This window comes from Nipponia nippon, unplaced genomic scaffold (genome assembly GCF_047370975.1).
Source record: "Nipponia nippon isolate SJK-2023a ecotype South Korea unplaced genomic scaffold, ASM4737097v1 scaffold_3, whole genome shotgun sequence".
Lineage (NCBI taxonomy): Eukaryota > Metazoa > Chordata > Aves > Pelecaniformes > Threskiornithidae > Nipponia > Nipponia nippon.
In genome coordinates, this window is record NW_028262347.1 from 94,892,996 (window position 1) to 94,905,314 (window position 12,319).

The window sequence follows — 12,319 nt, forward strand, 5'->3', positions numbered from 1 at the left end:
GTTTATGCGAAAGTTGTAAGCACAAGCAAACCTTGGTCGGTGTGGTTATACTTATAATTTTAAATTAACTGAGCTGAAGCTCTGTTGTAGATACTAGCAAAACCTAATCAGGATGTGTTTACCTGGATGTACTACTTCAGCTGCTAGTGAAACCAGGAGAAAACTTAGTGCATGAGAGAGCAGAGCATCAACATCGGTAAATACGGCAACCAAAAATCAATAATTATAAATAATAAAAGGTACTGTAACAAGGAAATAACTGTTAATGCCAGTTGTCTATGTAATTCCATAAACTTCTGAGATAATACTTTTGTCTGCCACTTCCTTCTTTCCCATCTCCCACACTGTGTGTAGAATTATATCTAATTTTTTATTAGTGGACCAAAAAATCCAGTAATACAATGGGCTAAATACAGAAGTGCAGTCAGAAAGGCTTTTCTTCCCCACTTAATGAAAGAGTTATTCTGAGGCTCTACTATCTAACCCAGATATATTGATTTCTGCTTCTTACATGTTAAGTAGGAAATTCTCTCTAGAGTTTATTTGTACTGGCTCGTTGTTGCCTTGAGGTTTCAGTAAATAGCTGAGTTTCACCAAGAAGTTTCTTCTTTGTAAAAATCTTCTTTTGAAGAAAGCAAATAAATGGCAAACAAGTTAAAAGGTGTCTACTGTTTTACAGTTGCATCTTTTCAAGGATCTTCCCCTTTTTTTGTTTGATATTGCTTTGCAATTGATTAAGAATTTCTGTACAGCTCTGGAGGCAATTCAGAGCATCATTTGAAAGACTGATGAGTAAAAAGCTTATGCAAATAAATTTTGTCTTTATTTGTACTTTCATTTGTTTCCTAGTACTCCTTGGCAGAATAGTCCTCCCCCTTTTTTCTCCCTGGACAACAAAAATGATAATGGTGACCTCCTCTAAAGCCTCCCTTGCTGCCTCTGATCTTGTGGACTCTTCAAGTTTTATTGGTGTAAACTGAAATTGCTTTCAAAAGCTCTTAATTGGTTTGTCCTGACTTAGCATATGACTCATAGTATTTTTGGAGGTTTTGTTTGGTTGTTTGCTTAATCCTCCCATAACTGACTTGTTGATCTAGGACACTTTAGATCAAGTGTTGCAAAAATGACATCATGACATTCTGTGCTCCTCTGTTTAAGCAAAAAACCATCTGTCTGGAGTCTTCAGGGGATCACAACTCAGCCACTTCAAAGAAAGGGTCTTTTAGTGATTTAACCTCTTGATTCTACTTAGGGTCTATAGCTAGATGTGTATCCTCTCTCGTTCATGGTAAATGAAGGACAGTACTTTGAGGAGAAAAATCTATGATTATACACACACACAAACCCCAGCAATTTTAAACACACTTTGATTTTCTACGATTTTTACTTGACTGTTAGAGTATGCAAGGAGAATAAAAATTAAAATGCTATTAGATGACATTAATGTTGACCACAAAGCAACTGCTTTCAGAACACCATTCTCATGAGGATTATTGTTGCATAATTATTTGCAAAATTGTTTGATTTTGTTATGACCTTTTCTCTTTTATTGTTTGAGGTTTACCCAAATTTATAAAATTGATTTTTTTTCCTTTGTGTAATAATGTGTTGAGGGAACTTCTTCAGTGACCTATAATCCTGCCTGCGTGATGCTTTTTTTTTTTTTTTTTACTTACGGCCACTGCAGTTTTGAGCCACTGGACAGAGGGTACTCTTGAAACATAAATCTCAAAGGATTTAACCTATTCAGAAGAAAGTTTTGGTTTACTGAGCAACAAACTCCTCATTTGGCCTCCTATGCATAAGGATGATAATTGCTGTTGGTTTCTAAGCCTCATGCATATGTTGCTTGGAACCCCACCTTCTTAAAAAACAGCAGTTTTAGTGACACACTTGAAGTGTTCTTTACCCAGTTCTTTATTGCAGAAAATTCATTAGTCCAGCCATAGATTTGGGGAAAATGGGAATGCTGTCTGAAAAGATAATCCTTGGCACACAACCCTGAAAGCAGCCAACTCTGGGAGAAAAGGTTATGACTGAAGTTTGTCTTGATTCGAGTTTCTCTGAAGGGCAAAACTGACCTCGTTAATACAGTCCATGGAGAGCATACAGGGGCTCTACAACTCCGTGGGTAATGCCCCTACTAAGAAGAGCTTATCAGTTTCTGTGTTAAGGCAGTTTTAATTCTGTGTGCTTTAAAAAAAATACATTTTAACACACCTGCTCCCAACCCATCTCAGAACATAGTAAATGAGAAAATAGATTTCAAAGGTATTTCTGTGTTCTTGCACTATAAAAAATAGGTCTTTTGGGAAAACAGTTTCAGAAATATGTTGTGAAGAGTTGGACATATTTTCCCATTTTTTAGTCCCTCCCTAGCTGTTGCAGCATCCTCTGGGGAAATCGCAGGCTCTGCAGGGAATCTCAGAAATGATGTTTTGGATGATTCTTTTTCTTCATGCTGGAGAAGCCAAAGTTAGGATATAGTTAATTTTGTAGGTGCTTTGGAAAAAATCTTCTAACTATGTGCAAAGACCTTGTAGAGTAAGGTTAAGGGCATTTGCCATTATCCTTTACGGAGAAATTGTTAGAGCTGAGGTTATAGTCCCTTGCCTGGTTTCTCTCTATATTAGGGTTAATGTTAAGGTTGTATTCACAACAGAAGCTGAAAAACGGCAAAGTTTAATTTCTCCATCTACTGCAGAAAATTGCTCATAATTTTTTGATAGCCATGTAGTCTTGCTAAGGTCATATCCTCCAGCTAAACTAGGCTTAAACATATTTACTCATCTATATTTAAGGCTAAATATATTGCTGGCAAACAATATTTTAACTTTAACAAGTATTTCTAGTTCAGGATCAGGGTTTAAGCCAGGGCTGTGGCTGGTTTCTGGAAGATGTGAGCTGACCTACATTAAGGAGTGTCCTGCAGGATGAATGCCCTTGCCTGAGGGATCCCAGAAAATGGGTCCATTTGCTCAGGTTAGTTTAAAGAGACAACAGTTTGCTATTAGTTATTGAGATGTGGACTGCAGAGTTTGGTGAGCTGTGTTTAAAACCAAGTCCACTAGGCTGTATTTAGTGATTGCCCCTTCAGTGGCACGTGAACTCTACTTACTGTTGTGGCTGATGGGGACTGCTTGAGTAGGGTTTGTCACAGTGATGGTTCGTCATTACTTAATTGGGGTTTTGAGATCCCACAAAAAACAGGATTGAAAACACAAACACCCACTGACAAATACAATCTCCAGTCAGTAGTAGGTATTGTTCTATTATATTTGCCATCCTTAGAGAAAAAAAGTACAGTACGTTACAGCATTATTTTATTGAAAGGCTTAATAGACTTTACGTTTCATAAGCTTCCAAGTAGTTTACCAGGTTGCAATTCATCAAGAAATACATTGGATGTTAGTCCAAAAGGCACTTTCATAACTTGCTCTTTCTCTGGGAACATAATTGAACATAAAGTAAAATATCCAGTTGCTAATAAGTTGATAGGATAAAGGGATTTTTCTGATGGGAAGAGAACAGAAATAATCCTAAAGGCAGCTTTGCCAAGTGTCTGGGGACAGGGCTGCTGCTTGGGGTGCGGTGTTTCTGAGCTGTCAACAGTGGCAGGGAAATAGGCAGTCTCCTTCACTTTCCCATTGACTTGCAGGCTGCATCTGTCCAGGAGCAGAAAATCAGATTGTACTGGATGGAAAAGGGAGCACAAGGGCTTTGCAAGGAGTCACGATACCAGGAGGTTCACTGAGTCGGCAAGTTTCCCCAACAGCCTCCACTAGGCATTAAAACTGCCATGCCTTGATAGACATCTGAGAAGAACATGGAGTCCCAGAGAGGCCGCCTGTGAATTCAGGCAGCATTACATGAAGATGAGAAATATAAAAACCAGCAGAGATGCTGGAGGTCTATTCCCCTAATCAAACAGATGCAAATGAGGTAAGCAGGAGTGGGACTGTCAACAACACTGTTTCGGCTATTGAAAATTAATATATTTAGCATATAGAATTAAATTTATCTACGTATGTTATATTTAATGTAGGATTTTATTAAAGGTACAATATCTCTTTCAGATAAGAGTAGATAAGTTAGCTGTGGAGGATAGGGCTTTGCCTCACTGTTGGACTTTGTTGTGACAGCTAACAAGGGTATAATTTGCCTCCTGGCCTTACTGAAATTTGCTATTTCTGCAACATAAACAGCTGAACGGGTCTCGTGCTTGGTCCTTACCCACTGTACATCCGAGTGTGAAATTTCTTACTGAGTCATCACCCATTTATAGCAATTAAAGGGCCACCCTGCAGAATGCATTGAGGGAGTGGCAAACTTTGCAGATGGGTGAAGGTGCCCACGGAGGCAGCAACCTCTTGAAGTGCCATGAAGCTGTAACAGAGCAGGATCCCCAGTTGTTGCCCACGTGTAGCAAGGGTGGCACCCAGTAGATCAGTGACTCAGTAGACCAGGGATTGCCCAGACTGGGGTCTTTCCAGTGACATCTGGGAAAGTCAGCAGGACACAACAGCAGTGGCTAAGCTGGTCCTTGGGCCTGAATGGGTTAGCAGTTGTAGGTAATGTGAACAGACTGACATCTTACCGTGCAGCAGGCTGCTTCGCTACTGGCATTGTAGGACTCCTCTTTGGTGTTTCATTAGATTTTAGCTTAGCTCGTCGTTAGTTGCTGGTAGGAGACTTGCAGTCCACAGCTGTTTCATGCTGCCATTTGATCTAAAAGCTGATATTTCAAATGAGTGCACAAAAGATTGCCTTCTGACCTGCAAGTAGCTAACATTTCAGCTCCATGTCCACGTCCAAGCCTCATGCCAGAGATACAAAATTCTGCACAGCCAATGTAGTCTGGTGTGTGTGTGTTTTACTTCATAGCTAAGGCAACGTGTTCCTAAACATTATTTACCTATGACCAAGTAGTTATTTAAGAAATAGTAATTAGGCACATTGAAATAGTTAACATATGTAATTATTTATGTTTATGTAATACTTTTTAGCTGACATCAACTGTGTCATATCAAATGTTCATATCAAATCCATTTGAGTCTAAAACTCAGTAAAGATTTTGGTTGCTAATTATTTTAGTTTGGATTTTAAAAAGAAAATAATGTTTTTTTTAAAGTTGGCACACTCATACAAACTGGCATCCCCTGAGCTCCTCATCATGTTTCCTAGATGCTTTTATACCGTTTGCCAAGAAGCTGTTGGCAGAGCAGCCATCCTTGCTTTCGGCACTGCAGCATGAGGAGCCACACGGGCAGCAGTGTCAAGGGCTGTTTTGCACACTTCAGCAGGCAGTGTTTGAGGCTGTACTCCCTTTGCCTTTACGTACAGACTGATGGTGACTTATAGCAATAATTGTCGCATCTACTCCTCCAGCAAGCTGAGGTATCCCAGGAGCAAGACAAGGGATGGTCCTCCAAGAGCAGATCGCACAGCAACAGCAGTAACCTGCTTTTTTTTTTTTTTTTGCTTTTTTTTCTTTCTTTTCTCTTAAACTCTGATCAAAGCAAAGGGTACAGTACTGCACAGCTCTTTGGTCTAGGTGTATTTGTGTGCGCATAGGTGTGGGCTTGAGCACCTGCAGTTGTTAGTTAATGTAGTTAATGTACACACTGATGTCAAACAAAATGAAATGGTTATGGTGTTGTGAGTCGTCTGAGTGTTCCTTTGAATTTAATTATTTAAATGACCTGATATTGTTCCTAAATTAAATATTTAAGCTTGCTAAATGGCTGCCATCTTGGCTTAGTTGTTAATGTATCATGATTGGTACTGACAGAACTGGAATTGCATGCTAGTATTGGGGGGAATCTCAACTCTTCACTGTTTCCTTAGCACTATTACTACCACTGCGAGGGCCAGTTCAGCACTCCAGTACTGCATGCGCAAGGCACTTCCATGGAGACTTGTTTGCAGTGTTGTGGATGGGCAGCCAAGTTTCTGGAGCCAGCTAAAGCCTCTGAGAGCTCAGGTTGTACTCCTGCACCCACACATGAGCACCCCAAGCACACAAACACACACAAAATGGGGTATTAACCCCCTTTTAAGGGCTATAGGTCTTCCCACCCCATGGTTGAGTCCAGGATGAATGGACTAGCTGCTGGTGCCGTGGGCACACAGAGAAATGCCCTGGAGCTGTTTTTATGGAGTTTCAATAGACCCACCAGGTGCAGGAGATGGGACTGCAGACCTTCCCCAGGCCCTTGAGACAAAACATCAGTCCTGCTCACGGCACCATCTCCCTTCTTGGTGAAAAAAGGAGTCAGACTTCAATCAGGCAGAAAAATAGCAGGTCATTTGAGTCATCGTAAAAATTAATGTATTTTACAGTTTACCTGAGGTTTCCCAGTCTGCATCTTTCATTTTTCTGCTCTTTAATAAGATAATGAAGGAAAGTCACTAGGGAAAGAGAGTCAAATTAGTATCGCATTCTTTCTTTGTTTTTATGGAGCTAGGTGTGAATTTTATGCATCTATCTGTTATTTTAATTGTAGTTTCTTTGTATAGACCATTTCAAAGTCCTAAGATACTAAGGCTACCCTGTACTCAAGAACCTTATTCTGAAATGAAGAAATAATAAAATATCAGTTTATTCCCATCATGGTGCTGAACAGAAAGGCCTGAGAATGTCAGATTCATCTTTGTTGCAAGCCTTTTGTTTAGGTATTAATTAGCATAACAAATGTTTGGGTTTTTTAAAAGGCAGATGTTTAAATTCCAGCTATATGTTTTCTTCTTTTGTTTTTTGCATGGACTTTGAAACTTTTAAGGGCATGTAGAGAAAGTGTAAAGATTTTTAAAATTATTTCTTAAATATGAAGACTAGGGGACAGTCCCATTTTCTTTAACGGGAGAGATTTTAATGGTCATTTGAATTATTCATAAAGCCTAAATAATTAGTCACTGTAGTTAGTTTACAAGCGGACAGACAAGGAATATATACTACATAACTAAGGTCAGAATTCAGTTTTAGGTGTTAAATAGCATGAATGCATTTATAAAATGTATCTTTTAAGAGGTCCACCTTGTGCTTGTAACAGCACAGACATCACATATTTCTTCTCAAATTTTACATCGTCAAGTACTGATTCCATCCAAGGAGAAGTTAATAGTTTTAGCAACCTTAATATTTTTAAGCCCTTTCATTTGCTGGTTATGCCATGGTGAGGGTCTGAAGGAGAACATGAGACTGGCCAGGCTGCATTAGCTCAACATGCCCCTTACCATATCTCCAGTAGACACCTGGGCATGAGCTTAGGAACAAGGCAAGTGCAGACTGATGTCCCCAGAATACTTGGCCACCTAGCAAGAATTTATATGGCAGCTAATTTCTGAGCCACATATGCCACCTTTTAGTTTCTTTGTCCTCACTGGATTTTTTTACTCCATGGCTGTGTCTTGTTCCCTTTTGATTCTCTGCAGCCATTTAACATCCTAAAGTAAAGCTTTGTCTCGGCATAAATTCATACTGAGAGAAGAAACACTTCCTCTTGTTTGTTTTGAAACTAGCAGCCATCTGCTTATTTCCTTTGACTGTTCCTAATCATTGTATTAGAGATACTGTGACTATTCCTGACACACACCCTCGCCTGTTGCCCAGATTTTGTTGTCCTCTACAAAGCCTTACTTAGCCACATTACACTTTGGAGTGGTCTTGTTTACTTAGTCCTTCCAGGAGAAGCTGGTTGATCATCCTTAGTACCACCTAGAGTTTGTCTACACCCTTTTATGAGATGGAGAAGACAGAGAAAAGCAACACCACAAGTAGTAATAATGTAGGCAAGACAGAGATTTATATAATGCCTAATGATGGTCTTTCTTTGTGCTCTGTGCCTAAGATTCCTAATATCAGATTTCCTTTCTTGTTGTTGTTTGACTGTTAGCAGAGTGCTGATGCTGCCTTAATGCTAGCTTGTAGGTATGGCACTTCTTGGTGGTTAGAAATGGTACAGAAACAACCATTTCATATGAAAAGCTGCAGGGGGGTGGGAAGGGTCTCCCATGTTCATTTCTGTCACCGAATTTCCTCTGCTAATTTTTTGTCTCTTAAAAATAATTTTCTTTCAGTCATTTAAGAGTCACTAGTCTCAGCAGTTCTTTCTGTGGTCCTGAACATGTGCCCCTCTCCTTTAAGAGCCACATTTACTCTCATGAGCAGATGTCATCCCCTCCCCATTAAGCCACTTTTCCAGGTATTTATGACAGTGTATGCCTGCACTGGTCCCTGAAACCTCCCCTGTAGCCCTCATCTTTACTGTAAAAACTGACACTCACATGTCATACTGGACCCTATTCTTCAGGATCTTGCCTGGAAATGGTAAAAATTCAGATTGACATGAAGCCTGCCATTTTCCAGTTTCTACTTCCAGGCTGGTGTTAAGCTGTGTATTGCACATGGCAGTCAGGTGTGCAGACACCCCATCCTTGGGTTTCTGCTATGGGTGACAACCACTGAACAACCTGGTGTATCGTCTTCGCTGCCTGGCACAGAGCAGCGTTTGGAGAAAGGGGGCCTCCTGGGGTCCCTTTCAACCGAGGTGTCCTACAGGTCTGTGACTGCCGCTTGGTCCTGGCAATTAGTGTTCATCTGTTTGTCCCATAATGGCTTCTACCACTAACACGTCCAGCAGCGTCTTTGTTGTTTCCCTAATCCTGACCCCCAAACCTTACAGCCCAAATGAGTGGTTCCAGTGCAGGACTCTCATTAACATCTTCTCACATCACCAGAGATGCTAAGTAACAATTTTTTTTTTGTTGTGGGAAGACAAATATGCACCAAAAGAAGAAATAAGTACCAATTGTGAGTATTCTAAATCAAATACCTGTAAGAAATGGCATGGCAGCATCCTGTTGCCCACTTTCATGTGAATAAAATATGACACCTGACTTGCAGATACCATTTGATTATCTCCCTGTGCAATATGCTTCGTAATGCAAGAAGGACTGGAGCTCAAATACATTTTCACATTTAAAGACTGCAAGGCACTCTTCTCTGGGGTGAAAAAAAAACTAGGCACTTGAGAGCAGAGCAGACTGTCAACCGTGCAGAGACATAGCTCAAAAATGACCGGTTTTGAAATGAGGAACTTGCTTATTTTCATGAAACTGAACCATATTTATTTCAACTCTAAGAAATATAGACACATATGTGACAAATATATGTCTTTGTGGTTTTGGACAGGGAAACTGGTAAGGTCTTCTGTTGTTTGTATCAGAGTCCTTAAATCCACAGGACTTGCTCAAACCAGACATGTTCACAGAACTTTATAATTATGACAAAATAATGGGTTTTGGTTTTTTTTTTTTTTTGTTGGGGTTTGGGTTTTGTTTGTTTGTTTTTAAATAGAGCTGACATCTATTGGTGTTGTTAGCACTGGGCCTTTAATTTATTTAAAATTATTTTAAATGTCACATACTATCAGTATAGAAGGGATGATTCCTAGTAAGACACTAGGATTGAACCACTCTGTAATTACACTAATTGTATTTACAGAGGGGAAACAAGTTTCTCTCATAGGGAGGATATTTTAATCTGTTCTGCTGTTTGTGACGTCTAAATTTTTTTTGCACCTAGCGAGTAGGTTAAAAAGTAAAAAGACAGAATTCTCCCCAGGAGACAGATTCTCCCCAGGCAGAATATATATTTTAAAATGACTGCCATCAGTGTGATGTGGTAATAGACCTTCATCCCTAATGCAAGCGCTGGCAGCAACTGGAGCATCTGAGGCATCATTTACTAGAATGTATCTGAGGATGACTTTTTGTAGCTTTTTTGTAGCAATCTGAGTTCAATTCAAACCATAATCAGCTAATCACTGGCAATTTTCAGATATGAGTCAAGCTAATTTCAAGACAATCAGCCTTAGATAGTTTCATTGAACAGCCTTGGAGATGATGTTTATGTTGATGTCCATTAGTATTCCAACTGACAGTAATGTGCGCTCTGCAAAGAGAAAAACAAACAAAAAAACCGATCCCACAAAAAAACCCTCTCTAAAATGAACAACAAAAAGTCTGCAAGCCTGAAGTGCAGAAAAAGGAACTTTATTTTTACCCACCGGTGTTCCCTAGCAGGTGATCTAAACCTTGGGTTGCTCTGTGTAAGGAGGCAGTGGGTCATTTAGGATACTTACCCTGGTTTGAAAATGTAGTTTAGCTTCTGTTCAGCACTGAATGTCAAAACATTTGCTCTGCGTAAAAATCATGGAAACTAAAAGTGATGTCAGAATCAAGGCCCTACAGTGTGTTTGTTACTTTTTGTGAGAGCTTTTAAATTCAAACCACATGCAACTTTCCTGCCATGCATCACTATGGTATGTAAATGAGTCTATAATGGCGCTTGCTTGATTGATTTTTTTTTTCCCTTTTTTTTCTTTTTTAACAATTACTTGAATTTACTTTCCCTTGACAGACTATAGACGTAGATATACATAACGCCCCATTTACAGAGAAATATCCCCCACAACACAGAGGGATGCCTCTTCGAATCATGCAGCCAAAGTGAGATGTTGTGAGACTAAAGTGGACAACTTAACCATACGAGCAGCTTTCCTTTATGAAAACACTATGTCAGTCCGTCAGTTTATGAGCAGAAATTGGATGGGTAAAACCTGTCCATGGCTGAACAGAGAGAGAGAGGTGTTTTCTGGCATCCATTGCAACGGGGGAAACCCTGAAGCCCATTTCTTGAAGTAATATAGTATGTGACAAAGTTATTGCATTAGTAACTTCACTAAGAAGTATTTGTTTCATTTTGCTGTTCTGGTTAGCAAATACAGCTTTGGAGCTATTGCCATAGCTTCCTTCTGTGCGCCATTAACATGATATTCAAGCACTGTGGTCTCCCTTGGCCTCTGCCTGGGAGCTGCTGAGAGAAGCCTCTCAGTGCCTCGGTGCCAGAGACATGCGGGGTCTGTCCCTCCTGCGTCAGAGGCCTTAGCAGTCTCAGCACTTCTTTGTAGTGGAGGAACAAGCTGGCATTGTAGCGTGGAAGAGCATTTCTTACACATAAACCCTGATGGGGAACCCACAGAGAGAGAGAGAGGGGAGTCTTTTATTAAAGATTGATCAAGTTAGAAAACAGTAAACCCCACAAAAATCGTGAAATATGCAGATTAAAAAAATCATCTTTATTTCAAATCAGTCACCACTTAAGCAGACTGAAATGACACCAAAAAAAAAAAAAAAATCAACCCCAGCATATTGGGCAATCTGATATTCAGTGCTTTGTACTCAGCAACACCAGTCAGGAAACGCTTAAGCAGCTGTCTCCCATTTGGAGTCTGAATTAATGGTGATCACTGAGGAAGGGGACCTGTAGTCATAAACAATTTTGCTCAATGTACAAGAGCGGTCGGATGGCAACCAGAACATTAACACGGCTGAAAAAGGAATACTGATTAAAAGAAAAAGTAGCAGAATGCCATTTTATAAATCAGTACTCCATCATCTTGAATAGTGTGTTCTGCTGGCTGCATCTCAAAAATATGAATGGCAGAAACAGGTCTTCAGAGAATGGAGATAAAATGATCGGTGTCACAGAAAAACTTTCATAGGGAGAGAATGTGAAATGACAGTATCTGTTTACCATAAATGAGATAAATCAGACAGAACAAGCTCCTGTTAGACAAAGTAATTAATGGCATACTTGTGCTCAGAGAGTTATTCTTTAATGAGGTTTTAAAAAACAAAGCATGATTTAATTATGGTAGGTGACAGCAATTGTAAAGTTACACTTACTATACATTATATATCATACATTATATTACATGTTACTTGTTATGTGTTACATTTCACATGTTACACATTATATGTTCTATAAGTTGTGTTATATGTTGTGAGTTATTTTATATGTTGTTATAGGACATACTGCATATTTTATGCTAATGTATAATACCATACATTACATTATACTATATTACATTATAATACATTATATTATGTATATATACATGATGTATAATATATAATATATATACACATTATAATGTTATATGTATGTCTATATATATATATATATAAAAGTAAAAATATAGTCAAACACAGATTTAATATGTTAACCACAAATATTTTTTTGGCCACATGGAGTCACAGGTAACAAAGACTTATGAGGAAATAAAAGAAAGGAAGTTTAGATGGATAACAAGAAAATCCCTAGGTATATTAGCTATAATTATGTAATGTCTATTTAATTTTAAATTATATGAGTAAATATAATTTACAGACTATAGATGTTGAACTGCGTGTCTAAAATATGTATATTTAAAATACACATATAAACACAAATAGAGCATGTTATTAATTATTC